Below are 27,301 nucleotides of genomic sequence, written 5' to 3'. Positions count from 1 at the left end.
AGAGCGACAAGTTTGCTTGGTAAATAAATTCATATGGAAAATATAAAAGATAGATTTTAGAAAAGATTTCTAAAATGTTTTATTTCTTAAAATTGGTTTGTTAAAAGATATGATTCTTTTTAACAATATCTTTCTATTTTTTTGGAAAAGATTTTCTTCCAAAATATATGATTTACATAAAAATGTGTTTTAAAGATAAGTTAAGTTAACTTATTTATCTTTTAGAAAACCTACTTGCTATACAAGTCATACTTGTATAAATAGTAGAGATCGAAATGGTTTAAGGTTTTTGTGAGTTTATGAGTGGAGAAATCACTGAGCATTAATAGAGTAAGTTTACCAAATTTCGAACTTATCATATTAGTTTCGGATTTCCTACATAGCTTACCTATCATATACTAGGTGTCATACATTTGTACTAGTTAGGTTATTTGGGTGAGTTTGTTATTTTTACATTGAATACAAAGTGTGTAAGCTTCTAGTGTGAAGCTGAGAGTTTTGTACTTTGGCAGTACGAGTGAATCTAAGTGTGGTGCTTAGATTGGGTAGGATAGGGTCCTATCGAGTAGCAAGTGTGGAACTTGTGAATAAAGGTTTGTGTTTAATAGGTTGTAACTTGGTGTTTGCCCTATTATAGTGAAGTGGTTTGTGTTTGAAATTTCTAAGGTAGGGTCGAGGTTTTACTTCCAGTTGGGCCCTGGAAGGTTTCCTCGTAAAATTTGTGTGTCCTTGCAAGTTCCTATATGCATTGTTTTATTATTCCGCAAAAGTAGTCATCATTAGGAACTCGATACAATTCACCCCCCCTCTTGTATTAATCGTCTCAACTAACAGAAAACAAACTACAATATGCAAAGCAATTAAAAAGATTTTGATAATTTGAGCGCCATTACGTCTAATAACGAGCAAAAACCGTTTAAAAAATGATCAAACGGATTAAAATCTGGAACCAGTCTTTTTAGTGACCAGTATCTGCGCGCAACTCAGTAAGTCACGCTGGCCAGGCGCGCGCATCGTTCTAAGTTGCGTTGGTCTGTCACGCACAACTAATTCAGTGGCGCGTGACATTTAAGTCAGCAAAAAGAGAATCGCTGAGCGCGATTTTTCATTTCGCTTTCTCTCTCCTTCCTTCACGATTTTCACTACTTTCTCTCTCTAAAGAGCTCGGATTTTCTTGTTTTTCGAAGCTAAAGGAAGTAGATCTCGTCCCTTATTCATATTTGCCATAATCCGTTCATTCATAGCTGAATTTGGGCGATTTTTGAACCGTTAAACACCAAATTTTGAATTTGGGGGTTTTTTATTCGACTTGTTTTCATGAATTTGTTTGTTTATCATTGTGAAATGTTAAAGAAATATATTGCAACAAATTTCATGTGAAGTGATAAAGTATTGATCATGTATGAGCATGTCAAGCATATATGTATTTTTTATTTGTTCTAATTTTGATTTTGTGCTTGAATTTTATTTCTCTTTTGTTTTGCTCACATAAACTATACTTGTTAATTTTAATGTAAATTGAAGTGTTTAGAACAACAATTATGCATTAAAATTATAAATGAAATTTTGAACTTTTATAATAGCATGAATTTGTTCTTGCGACTCATGTTTATTTTTTCATGCGTAAGTTTCGAAATTGGTTTTATCAATGATAAAAATAACCGACGGTTTATTATTATTTACTTATAAAACTGTGATCTCAAGATTTGCACAAAACTAGTTAGTTTAGGGAATTCTTGAAGAAATCATCGAACTAGAGTAGTTTGGCTATACTTCGGGCTTTTGAGCCCCCATTTTATATTATCGAATATTGTAGCCCCCAATGTTGGGTGACTTCGATGACTTGTTTATTTTTTTTAATAATTAGACCCCTTGAAATGGGTCTAGAAATCTTGTGTTTTGTCTTATTATGATAACAACTAGGATCTTAATTGGAAACGATTAAACTAGTGTGTTTAAATCGTTTTTTAACCAATCATAGTTTTAACAAAGAAATTTGATAAGTCTAGTAATATTGGCCATTCATTAGAACAAGTAAGAGGAAAAATGAAATGTTGTTCAAATTTTTTCGTCTATTCTTGCTACTTTTGAATTCTTTCTTTTGAGTTTGAATTTTTTTTCACTGTTTTGAAGCTCGAGAAAGTAGATTTTATCCCCCTTGCGAAATTCTAATGTGTGGAACAATGGATAATAATGAAGACTCCTTAATTTAGAATTTAGGAGTGTTTTGTTTACATTTTAACTCATGAAATAATGTGTCTTGATAAAATTTTCATGATGAATGGTTGAGTACTAAACTTTCGTATGAGAAAGTATGTTTTATGCGTCATGATTTTGTTTCTTTTTCTCTATACTAGTCATACTCTCTAATCTCTCGAGTAAATTGAAGTATTGGAACAACAATTATGCACTAAGATTAGTTTCTGAAGTTGAACTTGAAAATGGCTTGAGTATGTAACATGTTTAATGGCCAAGTTTAGTTGCAAACTTAGTTTTCAAGGGAACAATATGATTATTAAATCATTGTGATACATTTGAAAATTGTAAGGCTCGAGATCTACGTAAACCCTTCGTAGTTTAGGCGATTCTCGAAAGTAGCTCGAATAGCATGAATATCTCATTTTGTTTTTTTGATGATATAGGAGCCCCCATTTGTCGGGTTATGCGCATTCTTTCTATTTCACAAGTCTTGCAGCACCCATTTTGGGATAATTCTAATGACTTTCTATTGTTTAGGCCATCCATATAATCATGATATTGGGATGGACCTATTCATATATTCTATTTTTGTTTTTTGAGATATTTAGGATAATGACATGGCTTTTGCATTTTAATTAAAGTCATGTTCAAGAAAGCAAGTTAGTTCTTTGCTTGTTTACAAACCAAAAACCATTGTGTTCAAGGTTTAGTAATCTTACCTAATGTCTAAACGTTTGTAAAGATCATTGTGGTGATTTTATTCTCAAAGTTGATTTAGAACATCAAATATTTTCTTTGTTCTTATCAATCTTTGATTTTGGTCTAGTAGGTGGTTTGTTCATCATCCCTTAGCCAATATTCGCAGGAGAACTAAGCGAGAACAAATTCGAGTCAAGAAGAAGTCGAATCTTAATTCATTCCTTTTGGAAATATTTATGTATATACATGTATCATTGTAGACACCCATTTGTGTCTCTCCAAAACCAAACCCGGTGATGAGTACCTTTCACGTCGAATCATAATCAAATGAAGCGAAAGTGTGGAAAGTCTAGTGTTGCGGACAGTTTTATTTTTTTTTCTCTTCTTTCTGTTTTTGAAAACTTATTTTAAGAAAACAGCCAATACAGTTTGGTTGGTCCATGATATGGGTCCAATAGTAGTGTAGTTGAATGGGGCTTAACAAGAGCTTTGCAACGATATATTATAAGCCCAATTCCGATGAATATTGAGGAAATTATGTCCAATTTACTAAACTAGGCCCGGTTTGAGCTTTATATGCGGCCCAATGATCTAGGGGAGGGCCTAATATGATTTATCATTCCTAATGCGATTAGGAATGGTTTTAGTCTTCTAAATTCTTCTAGAAGGTTCTTTTCATTCCTAATTCAATTAGCATTCCTAATATACTATTTTATCCTACTGTACGGAAAAATTTATCTGATTTTAGAAAACGCGTCAAAAACAGGATTAGCACCAAATCCCAGGCATGGGCGCCTGGCGCTAGTGTTGGCACCTGGCGCCAATCAGCTAGCGTTGGCGCCAGCTTTGTTTCAGTTGCACCAGGACTCTGTTCCGTTAATTTATCTTTTTGGCTAATTTTCTCTATAAATAACGACGTAAAAACTTCGTTTTTATTCATCAACAATCAGTTTTCATTCGCTAATTCTCATCAAGATTTCCATAATCAATTCATCTTTATCTTTCTCTTTAAACTTGTTCCTTCATACAAAATTCCACATTCATTAGATCTAGAAACGCCTAGCCATATTCGAAGTTGCCTTCGCATTAGACGTGAAAGGTTTAATTTCTGAGGGTTTGGTCCCAAATCTCTCTTTCAATTATTTAATTTAATTGTTTGTTTATTATTTTCCTTGAAGTTACTAACGTGTGTATTTTGTTATTAGAAAGAGGTACGAGGCATCAAAGTAAGTACTTTAATGGTTTTTATTGATGTTATGATGTAGAAATCATGTTACATTGTTATTATGATATTCTTAGTATCATGTCTAGGGTAACTTTGATATTAAATATGATTGTTATGATGCTTCCTACGTGCTTCCTAATATTTATGATTGTTAGTATCATGTTAGGGCTACTGATTTGATTTTTATTGCTTTGTAACATGATAGGGTTTGTTATTAATCTTGTTAGTATCATGCCTAGGATCTTGCTCTTTTTATTGTGCTTTAACATGAACATGATTATGATTATAATTGTTATAATTTATGATGATTATGAATATTATTATTATTATTTCGATGATGATTCCTTTATTTATTATGATTATTATTATGATTATAATTATTATTTTGATTATTATTTTGATGATTATAATTTTGTTGTCATTATTTATTATGTTGCTTGATTATATTTATTGTTATTGCTTGATCACACCTTTATACATGTTTAAAGGGAATTTGGTACTTGGAATCATGCTTAATAATATAATTAATAATCTTGTTTAGGGTTAATGTGATTATAATTCAAGTGATCGCCAATAATAGTTTATTTGTGCATTAATATTCAACCAACATAGATAAACAGGTTTAGGTTTAATCCTATTGATTGTATGTTAATTAGAAAGCGCACATGAATACGATCAGGATAAAGTAGAGGCTTATAATTAGGGCAGGTTCAATCTCTTTTAGGTTGGATTTGTACCTTCATCCCCGAACCCTTATTTGGTTCTAGACCATATGGAGTTGACGATCTCTTGGATCGTTAAGGAGTGTAACCTTCACCCTGTGAACGGTTTACAAGTTCCTAAAACTTGTTGGCGACTCTTTTGCTTTACCTTCTTCCCTTTGGACGCCACCGAACTTTAGTGTATGATCACAGTGGGATTCAAGCAAGGGGATTAACACTTGAAAATATTCCCTACAGTTTTTGGCGACTCCACTGGGGAGGATTTTTATTTTAATTCCTGAATTTGTTTTGGAAATGATTTAGAATGAGTGGGTGAGACTTGAAAAGTTCTAAGTATTTCATGTGCGTAATTTTGATTAACATTATTGTCTTATGCATAAAAAAGATCTCATTGGAAAGACTATCCGTAATGAGTTAAAAACATAGGATTTTACACGTTGGAAATTTGAGAAATATCTTTCACAACTAGGACCGAAATAACACCGCGCGAAACTGGAAAAATTTATCGAGCACAGAAAGCTGCTGAGGCATGTGGGAAGTAGCGCCAGGGGCCAGAGCTTGGCGCCAGACTTTTAGCCGTAGCGCCAGATTGAATTGTTTGCTCAATCCTATTTCCTGATTGAATTTTTTCTCACTTTTCTAAACCCATATGTGTTCTACATATGGACATAACCCTCTGGGGATTCATGCTCCATCTACCCAATTGAACGCTCTGTGCAACAAAGGGTACATCCGAGATGTTGAATTCACCAAACCATGGAAGCGAGTTTTTCCTAAAACTCGAGGTGTCCCATCCACTCGCGCCAACCCTTCACGGTTAGGCTTCTGCGCGGTGCATCCGGACAATTAACCATGGACCCTCTATTGACTAAACCCATATCCCGAACTTTAGAGAACTAGAGCCATGGTTAGGTTGCAAACTCATTGCATCATATTGTGCCTACTTGACTAATTGTGCATTATTTGTTGTGCATATATTCTATGTTTCTCTTAACCGTTTGTTTGACTTGTGTTGAGATTAAATAAATTAATGACTTAAAGAATTTTGCCTAATTAATTAATTAATTAATTCGAGTCAAAAAATTCTAATATTTTAATCGGAATTGACCTAGTACGACTTTAGGCATACCCAGTTGATTAATAACACCGAAAACAGTCCCAGAGTAAAGCTCTAATATTGGCGCTAAAGACTGAGCTGTAGCGCCACACTGTGGAGTGTGGCGCCTGACGACAGCTCCGTCGTCTGGAGCCAAGCTGGACAGTGTGACGCCAGTTCTGTCGTTTAGTCGACACTTTGGATTATTGGTCGAGTCATCACCTAGTATATAATTAATCAGTTTGCTAATTAATTCGGTTAAGTTTTACTATCAATAGTACTTGGTTGAAACGTTAATCGAGTTTAGGCACTAAGTCCCATGGTCTTACACAAGAGTCCAAGCATGTCACTTACACTCAACGCACACACTGATACACATACTTTGACCATGTCTAAGAGGGTCTTGTGTGCGCGTTTTTTCCGTTATTTTCTTTAGGGGGGTAAGTCGAATATTAATCCTCCAATTTAAAAAAAAAAAAAAAAAAAAAAACTATACTTAGTTCCCTAAAAATATGTACATTATTTTTGAAAAAATATTCACCCATTTTTTTTCCCTCCTTAAAATAAACCGTAAAGTCAAGTTGATTCAAGTCAAGTAATTAAAACGCAAAATGGTTTAATTTACAGCGCGTGGTCAAGAAAGGAAGGACGGTTAATCAAGGACAACCTTTTCCTACAAGTCCAACTTTTCGACAAACCCATAGCTCGCAAGAGGGAAGCTAAGACTATAATGGCAACACAAGAAGAAGTCAACGAACTTAGGAACCAACTGGTTACCGTGACTGAGACACTGAAGCTCCTAGCACTCAAGATCGATGATCCCGTGAAGCAACAACAGATGGACCTCATGCAATAGAGTCTAAGCAAGCTGTCTAGCGACTACAAGTTTCAAGGGCTTACATCACAAGGGGTCTCGGTGGACAAAGATCTTCTTCTGCAGAAATTCAATGCCAATGACATCCCAAAATTCAGAGCAACTGATAACCCTTATTTTCATTTAAGAGCATTCGAAACAATAATGAGTATTAAGGGTATCGATAAAAAGGTTTTCCCCTCTCTGTTCTCACTATCTCTCGAGACCGTTTGCCAACAATGGTTCTTTTCTCTCGAGAAAGAAAAGACCTCTACTTGGGAGTCCATAGCAAACGCTTTTGTTGATAGGTACAAGTGCAACATTCAAGTTGAGACTGACCATAGGGAACTTGAAATCCTCAAACAGAAAGAGAACGAAGGCTTCACCTCTTTCTTTAACAAATGGAGGGAAACCTCAGCTAAGTTGATTGAGGTGCTAAGTGAAAAAGAGTCTGTAAGATTGTTCATCAAAAATCTGCAAGAAAAATATTCCAAGCATCTCAAGTATTAAAATAATCTTCTTACCTTCAAGGCTGTCTATGACATTGGAATCAATATTGAAGACGACCTGGCTAAGTTAAAAGCTGCCAACAATAACTCCAACAGTGGCTGGAAAGGAAAGAAGAACAAAAATCCTTCTTCTTCCAAAAACCACCCACTCAAACCATGTTAGCACTTTTAATTAAGGTGAAGTCCTTGCTATGAACAATGAAGGACAAAAGAAACCATTTAAGAGGAACTTTACTCCTATTGGCATGAGTTATGACACCGCATTTGATCGATTAAATGCAAAAGGTCTTATAACTCCAATTGGACCGTTTGGGGACCCACCAGTCGAAAAGAGGTCGGCTAATTGGAACCCCAATGCACACTGTAAGTATCACCAAGGTAGGGGCCTTCTCACCGAAAACTTTTGGAAGCTTAAGGAAGCTATCCAAGACGTAATCGACAACAACAAGATGTCGTTGCCCCCTGCCAGTAAGAAGCCAAGCATTGATAATGCACCTCTCGCTCATGCCCTGGCTGTCTCTGATGAGGAAAACGACGTTGACCCTTCGTCTCTCATTAGACCTGTCGAAGAAATCTATGCCACAGAAAAGGAGGAGGGAACCTTCTTTGATGAAAAGGATAACCTTCCAGAACCGGCAATTAAGGAAGAAATACAATTGCTCACACTGTCTATGATGGAGATATCACATTTACTACGTGAAACTCTCAAGGCTATAAAAGAACCCCAAAATAAATATGACGAGGTTCCACTTCTGAAAGATGAACCCAAGAGAGAATTCACACCCATGATAACGACTTATGAGGCAAAGCGTTTTCCTTTACAAGTCACTGAAAAACCCAAGAAGAGTAATAGAATCTACACTCCAATTGGGATCCCATATGCACAAATGTTCGAAATGCTCTCCGAGAGTGGCGAGATCAAACCTCTCGAACCGAGACCATTCGAATCATTGAAAAGGACGGATAGATATTAATGTCAGTATCATCAATCAGGGGGTCACACTATAGAAAACTGTTTCAAATTCGAGGATTTGGTTCAAAAAATGATTGATGAAAAGAAACTAGTCCAAGTGCAACAAGAAGATGATGCAACCATCAATGGAGTTTGGGACAGTGATGAAGAAGATGTCTACTTAAAAGACATAATAGGATCTCCACCTTCTGTGTCATACGCCACGGATGATTTTTGGGCTGAAGAAGACTCATCGACAGACGTCCTCACAAGATCTGGGAGAATGCAACCTCTCGTTTCAACACAACCCATGCCAACCACACAAAAAGTTCCCATACCTATCATTGAAGACAATGATATTGTTAAGCAGTTTAAGAAGACAAAAGTCGAGATGAATGTATGGCAACTCTTGGCAACATCTCGAGAAGATAGGTTGGCTGTAATAAATGCCTTGGACAGAATTGGGATAGATTCTGACACTACTCCTAAGGGATTAGCCAACTTCCTCACAAGTGATCTTCCTTGTCCAATTAATTTGATCACCTTTTCTGACAAAGATTTACCCCTAGAAGGTGACAAACATTACAAGGCATTAAACCTCACAGTAGTTTGCAAGAGGATAAATGTTTCTATAACTCTTGTAGACAATGGATCGGCCATCAACGTCTGTCCACTTAGAACAGCGAGGATGCTAGGCATAAGGGACGAAGATTTAACTCCATCTACACAAGGAATAAGGGCCTATGACAACACTCGTCGTCAAGCTCTCGGCAAAATTACCCTAAATGTAACGGCGGGAGCAATAGAACATGCTACTACTTTCCAAGTAGCAGACATTAAAGCTTTGTTTAATTTGCTGTTGGGACTCCTTTGGCTTCATGACCTAAAAGTCGCCCCATCATCTCTCCACTAACAAGTAAAAGCTATAGTTGGGGGAATTCCTATCACCATCAATGCTTCGCCTATGAGGATCAAATCTATAGAGAATCCAATAATTAATGTGGAGCACGACGAGGATGATGAAGATCTATGGGGCTTTAACGAAGAAGTCTCCTTAATCCAGGAGGATGAAAGGACCCCTCTTTGCCATGACCCCCATTCCAACATGATTGTAAATGCCATGCTGAAGAAACAAGGACATTTTCCTGGGATGACCCTAGGAAAGAAGAAAGGAATGGCGAAATCGCTAGAGTCACCTGGCCTCCCTAAGTTAGACACTTTCGGACTTGGTTTCAAACCGACTCGGAAATATTTCAAGCGAGCCTAGGAAAATTCAAAGGCACGTAGGGACGCTCGCATTCAAAAGAAAGCAATCCCAATGGATCAGTACCCTCTTACACTTAATGGTCAATTTATAAAAGAAGGAGAGGACTATCCATGCCATGAATTTCCCGAGCCATTTGTTGTAAACGGCATAAGACAACCGGGATTCGAGATTTTCTTGGATTGCTACTTCACTGATGAAATCCTAACTCCTGTCCATAAGGAGAAACCACCCCTATGCTTTAAATTTAACGTCATGGGATTACTGTTTGTGTGAGAAAAGAATGAGCCAAATTATAAAGAGAATAACTCCTCGCTCATTCAAACAGTCCTACAAAGCAAAAACTTCGATCCCTTGAAGTTAATCACTCCAGCTAAAGGATCACTACAAGGGTGGCGCAAGACTATCAAAGTGACTACTCCAAGTGGAAGGAAGATATCTATCACGACAGGGCAAGGGCCGATGTTTGAAGAGTCGTCTGAGTCAGAGTCTAAGTCAGAGTCTTTCCCCCTAGAGTCTTCTAAGTCTTTAGTAGTAGCACCTTCCCCTCCTATTTCTTCTCCTAGAATAGTTAGTGATCAAGTCCCTGAGCACATATCACTCTTTGATGTAATGATCTCAGAGTATAATAATATTTCTCCTTCTCCTTATTTCTCGTGTTCTTCTCTAACCCAAGATGATGAGCATTGCTTAACTAACAATGAAAAAGACAAAGAAATTATTAAAGCAATGGAAACAATCGAAAAGAAAACACCGGTAATTGAAGAAACTGAAACGGTTGATATCTCAAATGATTCAGCCCGTAAAAGAGAAGTTAAAATCGGATTAACACTGAATAAACAAGAAAGAACCGATTTAATTAACTTACTTAAAGAATTTATCGATGTATTTGCTTGGTCATACGAAGATATGCCAGGCATTAATAGAGAGATAGCTCAACACACTATACCACTAATTCCAGGAATGAAACCGGTAAAACAAAAGTTACGTCGAATGAAACCCGACGTAGCTCTTAAAATAAAAGAAGAAGTTCAAAAAAAAATAACTGCAGGTTTCATCAAGGTATCCAAATACCCCGAATGGGTCGCCAACGTCATCCCAGTTCCGAAGAAAGACGAAAGGGTAAGAATGTGTGTCGACTATCCAGATCTAAATAAGACAAGTCCAAAGGACGACTTCCCTTTGCCACACATCGATATTCTGGTAGTTAATACGGCAAATCACGCGCTCCTCTCGTTCATGGATGGTACGTAGGTTACAACCAGATTCTCATGGTTGAAGAAGACATGAAGAAGACAACTTTTATAACACCATGGGGCACTTACTGCTACACGGTGATGCCATTCGGGTTTAAAAACGCGGGTGCTACTTACCAACGTGCAGCAACTGCCTTACTCCATGACATGATGCATAACGAAGTCGAAGTATATGTCGACGACATGATTGTAAAATCAAAAGACCGTCCAGGCCATCAAGTAGCCTTAAGGAAATTTTTCGAAAGGCTAAGAAAATATAATATGAGGTTGAATCCATCTAAGTGCGCTTTTGGAGTCACCTCAGGCAAGCTTTTGGGTAACGTCATAAGCTCTAGAGGAATAGAGGTAGACACAACCAAGATCAAAGCAATCATGTCAATGCCACCGCCCAAGACTGAGAAACAGATTCGAGGATTTACTGGCCGGTTGCAATACATAAGTAGGTTCATATCAAAATTGACGACAATATGTGAACCAATCTTCAAAAAGCTTAAGAAGAATGTACCAGTAATATGGGATGACGAGTGTCAAAAAGCCTTTGAAAAGATCAAAGCCTATCTCGCAAATCCTCCCGTATTAGCACCAGCACTTCCCGGAATACCTCTTAGGTTATATTTGACGGTTACCAAAGAGACAATGGGAGCTATGCTAGCACAAGAAGTAGAAGGCAAAGAGAATGCAATCTACTACCTAAGCAAGAAGATGATCGAGTACGAAGCACGCTATACACTACTCGAGAAGTTCTGCCTCGCCTTGGCGTGGGCCACAACCAAATTAAGACATTACATGCTAGTGCATACCGTCTTCGTAGTCTCCCGATTAGATCCACTCAAGTATCTATTCGAGAAATCTATTCTTAATGGACGCATATCAAGATGGATAGTCAATCTAGCCTAGTTTGATGTAAGGTTCATGCCACAAAAAGCTATCAAAGGATCCGTGGTGTCAGACTTTCTAGCAGACTTTCCAATAGAAGACTCGACGCCAATACAAGACAACGAATTCCCAGATGAAGACTTATTTGTTACTGAAGATGATACTTGGACTTTATACTTTGACGGAGCCTCAAACCAAAAGGGATGTGGCGTTGGAGTATTACTGGTATCACCTAAAGAAGAGCATGTTCCAATCTCCATAAAGCTTGATTTCGACGTTACCAACAATGCTGCTGAATATGAAGCATGCGTGGTAGGCCTTGAAACAGCTTTGACATTGGGAGTAAAAAAAAGTTAAGGATATTCGGAGACTCTTCTTTGATCATCAATCAGATATCTAAAAGGTGGAAAGTAAGGAGCGAAAGCCTATCCCCTTACCAAACCTATCTGGAAACTCTTACCGATCAGTTAGAGAAGGTAGAATACACATATCTACCTAGAGAAGAAAATCAATTTGCTGATGCCTTGGCAAGACTAGCCTCAATGGTTAGGATTCCCACGGAAATCGAGCAAATGCCTCTAACCATAGAAAAAAGGCACAAACCGGCATACATACAGGCTATAAAAGACGACGAAGTAGTCCAAGGCGAAGAAAAAGAGGAAGAAGAACCGTGGTACACGGATATGCTCAATTATGTCACCAAAGGAGACTACCCTCCCCATGTTGACAAAAGAGCAAAACGAGCGTTAAGGCTTTTGGCTTCCCAATATGTACTCATAGACAACGAGCTACATAAAAGGGTACCTAAGGGTCGAGCTCTCTTATGTATAGGAAAAAAGGATGCACAAAGAGCAATGAGGATAGTCCACAAAGAAATCTGTGGCACTCATATAAACGGTAAAATGCTAGTCCAAAAAATAATGCGAGAAGGATATTGTTGGACTACAATGAATAGGGATTGCCATCAGTATGTAAAAAGATGCCCTAAGTGCCATATTTATGCTAATTTACAACATGTTCCTCCATCCTTGATCTACACCTACACATCGCCATGGCCATTCTCTACATGGGGAATCGACATCATGGGCAAAATCACTCCCCCAGGAACAGGAGGCCACGAATATATCTTAGTAGCGATTGATTACTTCACAAAATGGGTCGAAGCGCAATCATACGCTAAACTCACTGCAAAACATGTAGCACTCTTTATCGAAAGAAATATTATTTGTCGATACGTAGTCCCACATGAAATGATAAGTGACAATGGAACTCATTTTCAAGCTGAATGTGAAGAATTGATACAAAAATACGGCATTCAACATCATCATTCTTCCCCTTATAGGCCTCAAGAAAATGGAGCAGTCGAGGCAGCTAATAAAAACCTAAAGACTATCATCGAAAAAATGACGGAAAATTATAAGGATTGGCCTGACAAGCTTCACTTCGCATTGTGGGGTTACCGCACGTCAATTTGCCATTTTCCTTAGTATAAGGAATGGATGTCGTACAACCTGTCGAACTAGAAATACCATCTCTATGCATTGCGTTAGAAAGTAAACTCGATGAAATTGAATGGACTAGGGCAAGATATGAAGAATTAATTCTACTCGATGAGAAACGACTAGAAGCTCTACATCACACTCAGTGTTATCAAACTCGCATGGCTAGGCATTTTAATAAGAAGGTCAAGACAAGAAACATCAAAGTAGGAGACTTGGTGTTAAAAGCACTAAGGAAAAATGTTTTAGATCCAAGGGGAAAATTTAGACCTAATTGGTCTGGACCCTACATTGTCAAAACAATCCTATCTGGAGGTGCAGCAAAACTAACTGACATGGATGGCAATGAGTTCTCAAACATGACAAATCTTGACCAACTTAAGAAGTACTACCGATAATTACTTGAGTAGGATACTCAAGAGAGCTACATTTGGCCTGATTCCTTAAGATAGGATAAGTAGGCAACCCTTTACGGATGCGGCCAATTTATTTTTCGACCTTCTCGCGTCCCAGAGTTAATTAAAAATTCGACAGAAGATCGGCGAAATATCGGCGTCGCAGAGAAGAATCTGGCGCCAGCCAACAACCATCAGCGCCAGCCGATGAAATTGGCGCCTGGCGCCAGACTTCCCTGGCAGGTGCCAATTGCAAATAAGCAGCGCCAATTTGCAGATAAATTCTGGGCAAATTTCGGTGTTTTTCGGAAAATTTTCGACTTCCGTACTCGAAGAATTTCTGGAAAATTAATTTTTTTTTTCGGTTTTCATTGTTTTAATAAAATAAATTTAAAGTAAATAATTTAATTAAAAGCTGAAATTTCATTAATAAAATAAAATTACATTATTGATGGAATTTTAATAAAGCTGAAATAAATTAACTTTAAATTAAAAATATAAACTAAGTCTAATAATTTGAAGTTAAGCTCCTTCAAAAAAAAAATAAAAAAAAAATAAATAAAAAAAATTGAAGTTAAGCAATGTTCCTAATCTTTTTTTTCTTTCCTAGCCCTTTTCCAATTTTTGTCTGCTTCCTCCTCGTCATCCATAACCTTAGCTAGTAGGGATCCTTTAGAGGACCTACATTCAATCTTAGAGTAGATAGTATCCCCTTCAGCTAGGACTCCATGCTTCTTTTCTACCCAAGATTTTTTCTCTGTGGTGTAATAATAATTTTTCCTTTATGTGGTGTCAGCTTTCCTTTTTCCATTATCTATTGTAGTACTTTTCTTCTTAGGCATTGTAGGCGTTTTGAATTCAACTCTTGCACCTAAGCGCTCCTTGGTAGGAATCACCCTGTCACCTAGACGACTCTTCACAGCAGTTTTACCCTGATCTTTCTTCGAATCCTTCGAAGGTTTCTTCAGCAACCACTTCTTCACATCATTGGGCAAAGAAGGAGGAACCTTTTGGGTAATTACTTCCCATAAAGGTCTGGCACTCCAATAAGCATCAAATCTGTCTACTTCCTAAGAGACAAGGTACTCATAGAGAGGACGAAGATCCCTGGAAGGAATATTCTGAAGCAAGTTGTACTGTCTTTTTACCCTGCAGGGATAGTAATAAGTCATACGAGACAAACATGGAAGACGGCAGAAAGATTGCTTGTTCACACCAACCATCCTTTCTATTTTCCACCATGGGACGACCCACTTGATAGAAAAATTGCGAGATTCAAAGACCTTTCTCCACCCATGGCGCCCAATTTTAGGGAAACGTTTCTTCCTCCTCACGAAGCAATTGGGAGTGTACTTCTCAATATTGTCCGGAGGGCTAATTAATTCTAGCCTTTCCATGCATTAGCCGCATCTGTAAAAAATTGCAATGCAAATAAATTATTATTACAATACAAAAATATATTTTTTGATTTCTGTAATTAAAAGTATTATTTTTCTACTTATAATAAAATCGGAGAGCCGCGAAAAGGTGCTTTTGGGTTCCTTTTCAATTCATCAAGACTAATCATAGTCTCTCCAACTATCAATGGCATTGGATTTCTCCGTGATTCAATTTGTTCTAGTACGGTGGTTATAATTGATTGGCCTTCATTATTTTTACCACTACTAAGAAAAAATTGATTAAGCATGCAAAATAAGAAAGCCCTTCTTCTATATATATGAAAAGACTCAGAAAGAGGTTTATCAAAATAATGGCGTGCAAATTCTTTCAAACTAACTATGTTGCCATCTACTATTTTTGATAGATCCCTTTCTTTTACATTAAAGAAGCGCTCAAAATTCTTGTAATAATATGCATCTACTCTAGGGATTACTATGAGGTCTATTGCAGGGAAGCCTAAAATAGCACCAAATTCTTCTGGAAAAGGGCTAATCTCATCATACCCTATTCTAAATCATTGAGTATCAACATTCCAATATTCTAGAGCGGTATGAATGAAATCTAAGTCAAGATCTACCCCTTTTATGCCATAAATTCCCCCCAAGTGAAATAAATCTAATTCTTTTCGATCTCTAGCATTAAGAGATCGACACCATTCATAGGTGTATTGGGTGAAGGTTTTGGTGACTAGAGACATGATATTATTTTTCTAAGGTCAAGAATTATTTTATTTGCTGGAATTATGAAATATTCGGCTGAGGCAGGGGGCTATTTATGCACGATTTACGAGCAGTTTTAATCATGATGAAATACGGAATCAACGCCAATTGGCGCCAGACTCCGCAATTGGCGCCAGACGCCAAGGCTTGGCGCCACACGCCAACTGTAGCGCCTGGGGCTACACCTAATTGTGTGGCGCCAGCTGGCGCCAACCTGCCACGTCATCCGCGCTTTCTTAAATTGCGTTTTTATCCTAAATTCGAGTCGACTGATGACTTTACGGCCTCGATTATCTTTTCTAAACATCTTTTTTCTTTTTAATTAATATAACTATTATATTAATTATATTATTCTTTTTTGGATTTTTAGCTTAATTTCCAAGTTTTTGTAAACCCAGCATTTTATTTGCCTTTTTCTTTTTTTCATTTTTTCTTTTGGGGGAGAGAGTCGGATACCCTCCATCAATAATAAAAATGACGGAATTTTTGCGCAAAATTTTTTGTCACACTTCTCTTGCACACACAAACATGCACATAATAATAGCAAACAAAATGAACTCATAATAGCATAAATATACAAAATATGTCTAAAAATGAGTTTAACTAAAAGGCAAAGTTCTATACAAAGTCAAATGATAAAAAGCACGGGTACAAATCACTTCGCGCAAGAGCTGACAAAGAAATAAGTCAGTAAACATGCATAATATATGTGGACAAAATTTGCAAATAAATGAGCTTACTCGAGTCTGGTGGCGAGATATCGACCGCTCTAGCGCGGCCGAGGAAATCATCTCCCCAATCGACCTATATGTCCCTTGGTAGTGGATAGACATACGAGGTGACACGAACTCAGCAGTATCGTCCTGATAAAGCAAAACCAAGTCTATGAAGAATTACTTGGGGGCTACTTAAAGATAAGAGCCGAAAAGGTGTAACGACACATTCTCAGCCGGTACAGGAACTGGAATTAGGAGCTAACAACGGCATTAGCTCCTCTGCATAGCATCGCCCAAGGATCGTGCAAGATCACCAAGGGGGATTAGTTCCCTCTGACATGTTCAAACAACCTCACAGCACCAGAACACTCAGCCACTCGCTGGGGTTGTTCTACCTTTTTGCAACATATTGTGGGTTCCTTGGTACGCCAATTAGCCCCACTAAGCAATTTGACATGATTTTTAGTAATCGGCTTGATTGCATAAAGTGATCGACTTAATGAAAAGATCGTCTCACTTAGCTTAAAGCGCCTAAGCATTGGCTCATTAACAAAAGGCACCAACATACTGGTTCATTCGAAAAAGGTACCGACATAGTGGTTTATCAGCAAAAGGCACCGACGTACAGGTTCAAAGCAACGGAAGCGCCGACGTACAGGCATAGCGAGAGCAAAGTTCAGGCGAGCTTTTAAAGATCGACAAGCGGAGATCTTCGGTAATTTCCTTTGGAAAATTATCGCATCAAATGAGGATGGCTTCAAGCGAGGATATCTTCGACGACATTCCCTAGCTTACGGAGAGTTGTCACAAACAAATGAAGGTAATTTCAGGCGAAGTTGTCTTCGATAGTATTCCCTTGGACGTGGAATAATATAATTGCGGATGAGGATTGTTTCAAGAGAAATAATCTTCGATGGTATTCCCTTAGACGCCGAATATTATCAAAGCGGAGGAGGATTGTTTCAGGCAAAACAATCTTCCAAATTGGATGCAGTTACAGGCGTAGCAGTTTTCAAGTGAGATGGCATTCTCTAGCTTGTAGGAGGTCATCAAAACAACAGTGATGCAGCACCAAATCGGTTACTTTCAGAGACGTGTGCTCGACGGTGCAAGATACGCGTTTCTTAACTCTTTTATCTGTTTAACTAACGCTAGTTTGCAGGTATCGGCGTTACAAGAGTGATTTAGGATCACAGAACGTTCTGAATCATTCTCCGTCCGTATCGATACTTTGGCTTTCCTTTTTCGGAACTTGCATTTCTCCAAACTCAGTCAAAGTGGGGGCTTCTGTAGACACCCATTTGTGTCTCCCCAAAATCAAGCCCGGTGATGAGTACCTTTCACGTCGAATCATAATCGAATGAAGCGAAAGTGTGGAAAGTCTAGTGTTGCGGACAATTTTAATTTCTTTTCTCTTCTCTCTATTTTGGAAAACTTATTTTAAGAAAACAGCCAATCCAGTTTGGTTGGTCCATGATATGGGTCCAATAGTAGTGTAGTTGGATGGGGCTTGACAAGATCTTTCCAACGATAAATTATAAGCCCAATTCCGATGAATATTGAGGAAATTATGGCCAATTTACTAAACTGGGCCCGGTTTAAGCTTTATATGCGGCCCAATGATCTAAGGGAGGGTCTAATATGATTTATCATTCCTAATGCGATTAGGAATAGTTTTAGTCTTCTAGATTCTTCTAGAAGGTTCTTTTTATTCCTAATTCAATTAGCATTTATAAATTGACTTTTGTTGACTTTTCAGAGTTTTAATTAAAATCAAAGAACATTTTTGAGGAAAATATACTATTTTATCCTCCTGTACGGAAAAATTTATCTGATTTTAGAAAACGCGTCAAAAACAGGATTAGCACCAAACGCCAGGCATTGGCGCCTGGCGCTAGTGTTGGCACCTGGCGCCAATCAGCTAGCGTTGGCGCCAGCTCTGTTTCAGTTGCGCCAGGACTCTGTTCCGTTAATTTATCTTTTTGGCTAATTTTCTCTATAAATAACGACGTAAAAACTTCGTTTTTATTCATAAACAATCAGTTTTCATTCGCTAATTCTCATCAAGATTTCCATAATCAATTCATCTTTATCTTTCTCTTTAAACTTGTTTCTTCATACAAAATTCCGCATTCATTAGATCTAGAAACGCCTAGTCATATTCGAAGTTTCCTTCGCCCTAGACGTGAAAGGTTTAATTTCTGAGGGTTTGGTCCCAAATCTCTCTTTCAATTATTTAATTTAATTGTTTGTTTATTATTTTCCTTGAAGTTACTAACGTGTGTATTTTGTTATTAGAAAGAGGTACGAGGCATCAAAGTAAGTACTTTAATGGTTTTTATTGATGTTATGATGTAGAAATCATGTTTACATTGTTATTATGATATTCCTGGTATCATGTCTAGGGTAACTTTAATATTAAATATAATTGTTATGATGCATCCTACGTGCTTCCTAATATTTATGATTGTTAGTATCATGTTAGGGCTAAAGATTTGATTTTTATTGCTTCAAAACATGCTAGGGTTTGTTATTAATCTTGTTAGTATCATGCCTAGGATCTAGCTATTTTTATTGTGCTTTAACATGAACATGATTATGATTATAATTGTTATAATTTATGATGATTATGAATATTATTATTATTATTGTTATTATTATTATTATTTCGATGATGATTATTTTATTTATTATGATTATTATTATGATTATAATTATTATTTTGATTATTATTTTAATGATTATAATTTTGTTGTCATTATTTATTATGTTGCTTGATTATATTTATTGTTATTGCTTGATCACACCTTTATGCATGTTTAAAGGGAATTTGGTACTTGGAATCATGCTTAATAAGATAATTAATAATCTTGTTTAGGGTTAATGTGATTATAATTCAAGTGATCGCCAGTAATAGTTTATTTGTGCATTAATATTCAACCAACATAGATAAATAGGTTTAGGTTTAATCCTATTGATTGTATGTTAATTAGAAAGCGCACATGAATACGATCAGATTAAAGTAGAGGCCTATTATTAGGGCAGGTTCAATCTCTTTTAGGTTGGATTTGTACCTTCATCCCCGAACCCTTATTTGGTTCTAGACCTTATGGAGTTGACGATCTCTTGGATCGTTAAGGGGTGTAACCTTCACCCTGTGAACGGTTTACAAGTTCCTAAAACTTGTTGACGACTCTTTTGCTCTACCTTCTTCCCTTTGGACGCCACCGTACTTTAGTGTATGATCACAGTGGGGTTCAAGCAAGGGGATTAACGCTTGAAAATATTCCCTACAATCATCCAAAAGGTTATTGAGAATCTGAAAATTTATTTATTTGAGAAAACAAAAATTCAGAAGGGAAATTTTGAATACTATTTTTATTAAAAAACATGTTGTTTCAAAATAGAATTCAAAAGTTGAAAAAGGATCCGATAATTATATTATTTTCAAAACTGGACCCAATATGGAAAGAAAAGTCTAGCTCGTAATTAAGTGTGACTTTTTTTCCAAGATTGATGAAGATAAGTTGTAATTTACAACTTATTTCAATAAAGATATGAATATGTGAGCAAACTATCATATATCTGATTTTGTTTATGTTTTTCTGCTTGCATCATTGTCATATTTTTCTAATTAAAAGTGAAGTTCTTTCAATTAAATAAGTACCGTAGTTTGAAAATGAATGTTTATCAAACCTAGGTTCGGTGAAGTGTTAGAATAATTTATAAAATCATTCAAATTACTTTCTAAAATATGGTCTCATTTTAAAATGAAAGTTAAGGTGAGACCTATATTTTTAATTTGAAGCCCTCAAGCGTAGACTTTAGGTAGCTTTTGGAATTCATGTATACATATGCTAGGGGATGTTTCTCATGTTTATTTAAATCCCCAAGACTTGTGTTTTTAATTTGTGGAATATTGCATATGTTTATCATAAATTGTTTGATCAAGTAACATAATTAATTATCTTGGTCAAATAATAGGAAGTGATATTCTTCCCTTTGTCATTTAAAGTTATTAAGATGGTTCTTAATAAGCTTTGCATGACATTGATTTTGCAACATAAATAGCGTGTTCAAATTTGTAAATAGAGAGAAGTGGGGATGTCCTGGCTTTTTTAAGCCCCCAATTTGAGGAAAAGAGCGAAAAAATTATACTATTTTTGAGTATTTTAGATGCCAAATGGGAGGGATCATCCCGACTTACCCCCTTAAAAAAGCAATGAACAAAAAAGACGTATTTGTATAAAAAGGAAGGGGAATCCAACTTTCCCATAGAAGAATAAAGAAAGACAATTAGAAATGTTTTCGAAAAGCAAGGATTATTGACTTAATATTTCAATCATCGTGATGACTTGGCAGTAAGGTATACGTGTGATAGCGATAACGATTATTTTTTTTCATGCAGCGATCATGTTCAATCAATATTCCTCGCTTAGAGAAGATGGAGATATCCCACGTAGGCGGACATTTTAGTTGCTCATGACAAGTGAAAAGACCAATTCTCAAGAGTTGTAAAAGACATCTATAGTTGACGTCAAGGCTGTCGACATATCAAATCAATTTATTGTATTAACTCTTTTTCTTTCTAGGCAATGTGTATAGAACCTGAATTACCTTGGTAATAAATAGCCCTATTATTTAAAAGAAAATAAGATGTTTGTTTGTTTTTTTTTAACGTGATAATAATCTCATTTTTCTTTGGAAAAAGATATGGAAAACATAGTTTGATTCGATTGCTTTACTAACATCATGTCATCAAGCCAATGGTTATCAAATCATCCAAATCATTTGATTTTTTTTTTTAATTTTTTTTTATGATTTTGTAATCATAACTCAACACTTTATGCATTTTGTATATGGGCATGACTACTCAATAGTAGGTCCATACGTGCAAAGGCCTAAGGTTGGCCATAATTTCATGGAATGATGATTTTGGTACATGGTTATGGTCTACCTCAAGGAGGGCCTTTCCAAGGTTGTAACGTGCCTAGGCTTGGGGTTATGAAGAATGGATAGGCTCAAGTATATTCCCAAAATCCCTTAATTTTGGTTCTTCTTAAATTAAAACCCTTCTGCTTTGTGTGGCAACGTCCTGCATTAGGTGCCTTTTCCTTGTCCTCTCTCTCTTTTATTTTTTTCTCTCTTTTTTTCGACAAGTTTTGTTTTGGGTTTAGAAAGATTTCTTTATTTCTTTTGCATTGGATCTTTCCTTTTGGGTTTAGACTAACTTTGTGTCCCCCTCTTATGTTTCGTTCCCCCAATTTCCTATTTGTATCTTTGCACCATTCTCACCCCAAGGTATGGAATAATGTAGGTTGAATAACTAAGGCTCAATTGACGAGGCTAAAAAGGCCTGCCAAAAAGATAGATTTTCTCTAAGGTTAAGAACATGGGATTATATTTATGGAGTTTCAAGTTGCCTCCTGTGTTGGTGAAATCATCATATCCTTTCTTTGTTGGCCGAAGATGAGCCTCTTTTCGTTCGATAAATCTAGTAAGCCAAAGCTTATCAAGATTCGTAAAGTGTTGAGTATGTATGCCTTTTGATATTGCCTGTTTGTATGTATACATTTTATTTAATTCGAGCCAATAATAAAGAGATTGAAAAGAGCACAAGATAGACGTACTTGAAAATATATTTTTTATTCATTAATTAATGAGAGTACAAAATAAGTAGATTCGACAGCATGAATCTCTTAGTCTATCATAAAAAACAAAGGAAAGAAACAAAACAAGACCTAGGGTGCTACATCTTGAATTGTTGACAACTTCTTGAGATTGCGTCTTCGAGCTTTGTCCGTTTCTGACGTAGGTGAAATCCTCTCTAAAAATCAAGTCCATCTATATGATTCATGGTTTCATTTATCAAGTCCCTTTCAATTAATGTTCCCATAGTATAGACTTTTTGAAATGTGTCTAAACCAAGGTATTGTAAATGACACTTGTATGGTGGAGACATATTGTCTATGAACTTTGGGACAAGTTCATGATCCGGAGGTCTATGTGGAATAAGAGCGACCTTTGATCGCCATACTTGGAATAGAATTCAATGAAGCCTTCTTCTTCCCCTTGCTTAAGAAATTTGAGATCGCTCAAGGTAGTTGTGAGCTCGATGTTTTCTCCATATTGGGTTAAAAACGCTTTTACAACGTCACTCCAAGTGGAAGTTTGTTTTGCATCGGGGTTATAAAACCATGATCTAGTAGTTGGGTCCAATGAAAGAGGAAAAGTACATGCATATAGGCTTGGCTCAACCCCTTTCAATGCCATAATTCCAATAAACTCATTAAGTGAGTTCTAGGATTGTCTGTAACCTTAAAGATTGACAAATCCGTAGTCAAGAACTTTTCTGGGAGAGTCTTACCACTAGGTTGTGGTGCAAACTCATAAATGAAGTACTTATTCCTTGAGTTAGCTCGAAGGACAAGTTTCTCCAAGGCCTTTACTCTTTCGGCTCTTGCTTTTTATTGCCGAATGTTTTCTTTTTCTTTTTCTGCTTTTATTTTAGCCTTTTCTGCTTTTTTATGGGCCTTCATTTGGGCTTCTTCTTCTCGTAGGGCCTTTAAGTTATGGAGTTCCTCTCTAAGTTTTCTAATGCTGCTTTGTCACCCATGATTGGACTAGTATGCGAATGTGGAAGATGATCTAGTAATGTGTATCATGAGAAATTGAGCGCGTTCATTTAAACCTTTTCTGCCAAGCATTCAAACAATGAACTAAAGTCAAAATGATTGTTTTATTTCCTTTTTACGAATTCACTTTAAGTAAGTTTGTTGATAAAGAATGTCAAAAAATTCACGAACAATCATTATTGGAATGTCATGATTTATGTTGACTTCAACAAGGTAATCATCTAAGGATTTTACTTCAAATGAATTGTTTTCGAAAAAGGTAGAAGAGAAAGAGAAGAAAGTTGGATTGAAAGTGCGCATCAAATTTTTAGAAATATTAATCGACCCGAACACACTCCTTAAAATGATCAAATATACTATAGTATTTGTTGATCATTTAGATTACAATAGAGATCAATATCGTTTTTTTTTTAAATTATGATTCTCATATTGCTTATCTTTAAAGGATAATATATTACTATTTGTTTAAAAAGAATGATGGCCTCCGAATGTAAAATCAAAGAAATAATTAAATCATTATCTCGGTTTTATCATTCATTATCTTCTCTCTCTTTTTTTTTTTTTTTTTTTTAGGATAATATATATTTTTTTTTTGTATCATACTCTTTTTTTTTTAAGAATGACATTTTTTTTTTTTCGTTCTATTTTTCTCTCTTATTTTTTTTGTTTGTGTGAGGCAATCATCCCAAGTATAAAGTTCTCGGGATTTTCTTTTTGAACCATAAAAGAGGTAAATAAATTATATGCTTAAATCAAGGTTGACCAATTACAGCTGAAATAGGCACGTTTAAGAATAAACATATTGATGACGTCCTATTAAGAGATGAGAACTTCTAATGACGAACCTCATAAGAAATAATGTCATTAGCTCGATTATCAAGTACGTAAACGAATCATCATAATAAAAAATAGTGTCGCGCGTAATTTACCGTCTTGCGCTAAGGTAGAGTGTGCATCTTCAAGAGTAGCATCTACCACATGCGATTTTTTTTTTGCAAAAACGCAAAAAGAAAGGTAAAAAAAAACATGTTTTTCGAAAAAAGACGATCGTAGTAAAAGTTAGACAACGTTGTTAGCCAAAGGGATACTTTTAGAATCTACTTAACGATTAACCTTGAAGCGGTAGTATCGTTTTCTCCGTATGATATTTCTCGTAATGAGTCAAAGTCAACGTTGAACAGTGGGCGCGCGCATGACACAGAGTTGTGCGGAGGTGCCGCGCGCAACTTCAGAACTTACGCTTGGAGGGATCGTGCAACTTTGACAGTTGCGCATGTCACGTAGTAGGTTCGACTTCTTTTTTTTTTTTTTTTGCGAAAACACAAAAAAAGACAAAAAAAAACCTTTTTTTTTTGTCGAACCATAATTTTTGCGAATTTTTTTTTTTATTATATCTCTAGGTAACAAGTTGGAATTAGTTAGATTAGACACGAAGCACATATTCATGTAGTCACATAAGCACATAAAAGGAACCGTCAAAGCATACAATGTCATACTAAGGTAAGGCTTGGGTGTCCAAAGGTACCATATCTTAAGGTACGATGCACGAATCAATCACTCAACGTGTTGACCTACGACATAGCCCTCCCAATATTTTGTGGGCGATATGGGTGGGATGATTGTTATTGATTTTTATATAGAAGCCTAGTGTTGGCAACCCCTAGTCAATGAGTCAATCCCCAATGGTTAAACTGTGCTATGCTTATGCATGATGCAATGTTGCTTGTTTGATTTTTACTTTTGTGAAAAAGGAAGATATTATGCGTTCGAGTCTCGCTTTCTAATTAGAGATTATCCAAGTTAGTTCTCGTTACAATCCATAGGCAACCTAGTGTTGGAAACCTTGAACCATAACTACGAACTAATCTTGTAACCTCTAAGTCCCAGTGGAGACGCCACTGTAAGGAGGGTGATCCCATCGAAGGGGTACTTTCCTTAGATGCCCTTGGCCACTTAAAAGCCTAGAACTTTACACTTGTTAAGGAGTGGTAGGATTTGAATTCCTTACTGTTTGGGGGACCTTAAATTAGAATTGATTCCATCATCACGCTTTTATATAAGAAACAAGTAGGAGTCGCCAATGAGTTTTAGGAAAAACTCATAAACCTCGTTCATGTCTTTCTTCCATGTGGAGTTCATGGAATAATTAGCACAAATCATAAGTTTACCCATGCCCAAATTGGTCTATAAACCAGAAATGAGTTCGGGAGCGAGGGTACTAAGATAACGTTCCTTTTAGAGGGGAATCGACATCCTAGCCCTAGTACGACCTCTACTAGCTCTTCCTTTTTCTCAATTTCATCACCAACCAATATATGCAACACGATACCTAAAACATGTTAGTTGATTTTATTTACAAGCATTAATTCACGTAGGAATTACATTGCAAAGTCGTTATTCTTATTTAATAATATTCGTTAAAGAACAATAAATATACAAGATTCGCCTTGGCTTAGGTGATCAACCAACAATTATTTAACTCAATTCTAGTCTTTATTTAACGCAAGATACTATGTGGAATTGATTAATTAATTATTTTAAAAGTGATCAAACAACACTAATTAATTAATTAAAGTCCTTTTAAACAAGAAAAATAAAGGTGATTTAACTAAGTGCTCGGGAATTTAGCACTTCTCTTTGCTAGATCTCCGTTTAGAACACTTATGGACACCTTCTTGTTGGGGAATCTCCACCGTAGTAACAAAGTATCGAAAGGGTGAGTGTTTAGGACAAGAGGGCTAAGTTGCACAAGTTCACAAGTTATTTCGCTAGAGTGTTTTTAGGTCAATTTTCTGTTTGTTGAAACCTCAGTTTAAGCTCGTATTTATAGAGAGGGATTAGGTTTAGGGTTTCGAGCAATCTGCCGCAGTAGGTGTCGCGCGCAACAAAGAAGGCGCGCGACAACCCAGCGCAAGTTATAGAGTTGAGCTGCTATGTGCAGCACAACTATTGGTCTTGCGCGCGGCTTTATGGTAAGATTCGATTTTATATTTTCCGTATAATTTCCGAATAATTACAAATCTTCTGCAGCGCAACTCTGGAAGTTGCGCTGGGTGTCGCGCGCCGCTGAAATAGTTGCGCGCGGCAGCCCAGCGCAACTTTGTGAGATGCACGCGACTTTTTCTGCAGCAGCACTAAGTTTTAACCTAGGCGCTCCTAAATCCGTCATTATTAGGGGTTAAGCATGGGCTTAAGCCTAATTATGATCCGGTTTAGTTAATTGGACCTTTGTTTTGGCTTTTTTAATTTGGGCTAGTCTTTTGTGCTTTGTGGCTTAACCAGTTATCCATAAGTATGCTTCACTTTGATCCAACACGAAGATGACTTTATTTATCGTCATTGCACTTTCTTTCGGGACAGGAGGCCAAAAGTAGATGTTTACAGTAGGTATGGGTGATTTCGAGGTGGTTAGATGAGTAGAGTAGTGGTTTCGAGGGGTCTAAGGGGTGTTAGAGAAGGTGGGGCTGGGGAAAGTGGGCTGCCGGCAATAGGGTTGGAGGTTAAGGGCGAAGAAGGTGGGGGCCGGGGAAAAGGGGTTGCCCGTTACCGGAAGTGGCAGGGGCAGGTGCTGGGTATTGGGATTGGTTGTTTGTTTTTTTTTTAATTTCTTTTTATTATTTATTTGATTTTTTTATTTTTTTGCACCACTTAGGTAATGACACATGTCCAAAACCTTGTTATAACATGTCATGTGACCGGTTGGGACTAATAAAAGCAAATACCCCCCTAAAGTTGGTATTATTCAATAAGAATCCAAAGTCTTAATAAAAGCGAATGGATTTAAGTTGGGATTATTTTTACCAATTTTCCTTGTTAATATGCATATTTTTTATTTTTTTTATTTCACTAATAAATTGATTTCACTTATAAATTTATAGTTGTTAATATCTTTTGTGGAAGTATACATCAAATTTTTTATTTTATCTTAAGTAACTTTTTAATATTTGATATCTGAATTACTTTCTTGGAGCTTCTAATATCAAATAAAAAACATTAAAAAAAAACAAAAAAAAAAAAGAAAAAAAAAACTTGTTTTAATATTTGACTCAAATTTTGTTAAATATCTGATTCACTTTTATTTTTTTTACTTATGTTTATATATTTTTTAATATGTTATGAAAATATACATCAAGTATTTTCTTTTTGTAAATATGTAATATTTATGTAAGGTAAAAGATTTGTTTCCAAAAATAATTTAATTAACTACACACACACCAGGTGATGACATGTTTCATTGTAGGTGTGT

This window comes from Chenopodium quinoa, unplaced genomic scaffold (genome assembly GCF_001683475.1).
Source record: "Chenopodium quinoa cultivar QQ74 unplaced genomic scaffold, ASM168347v1, whole genome shotgun sequence".
Classification (NCBI taxonomy): domain Eukaryota; kingdom Viridiplantae; phylum Streptophyta; class Magnoliopsida; order Caryophyllales; family Amaranthaceae; genus Chenopodium; species Chenopodium quinoa.
Note: the sequence above shows the minus strand (reverse complement) of the source record.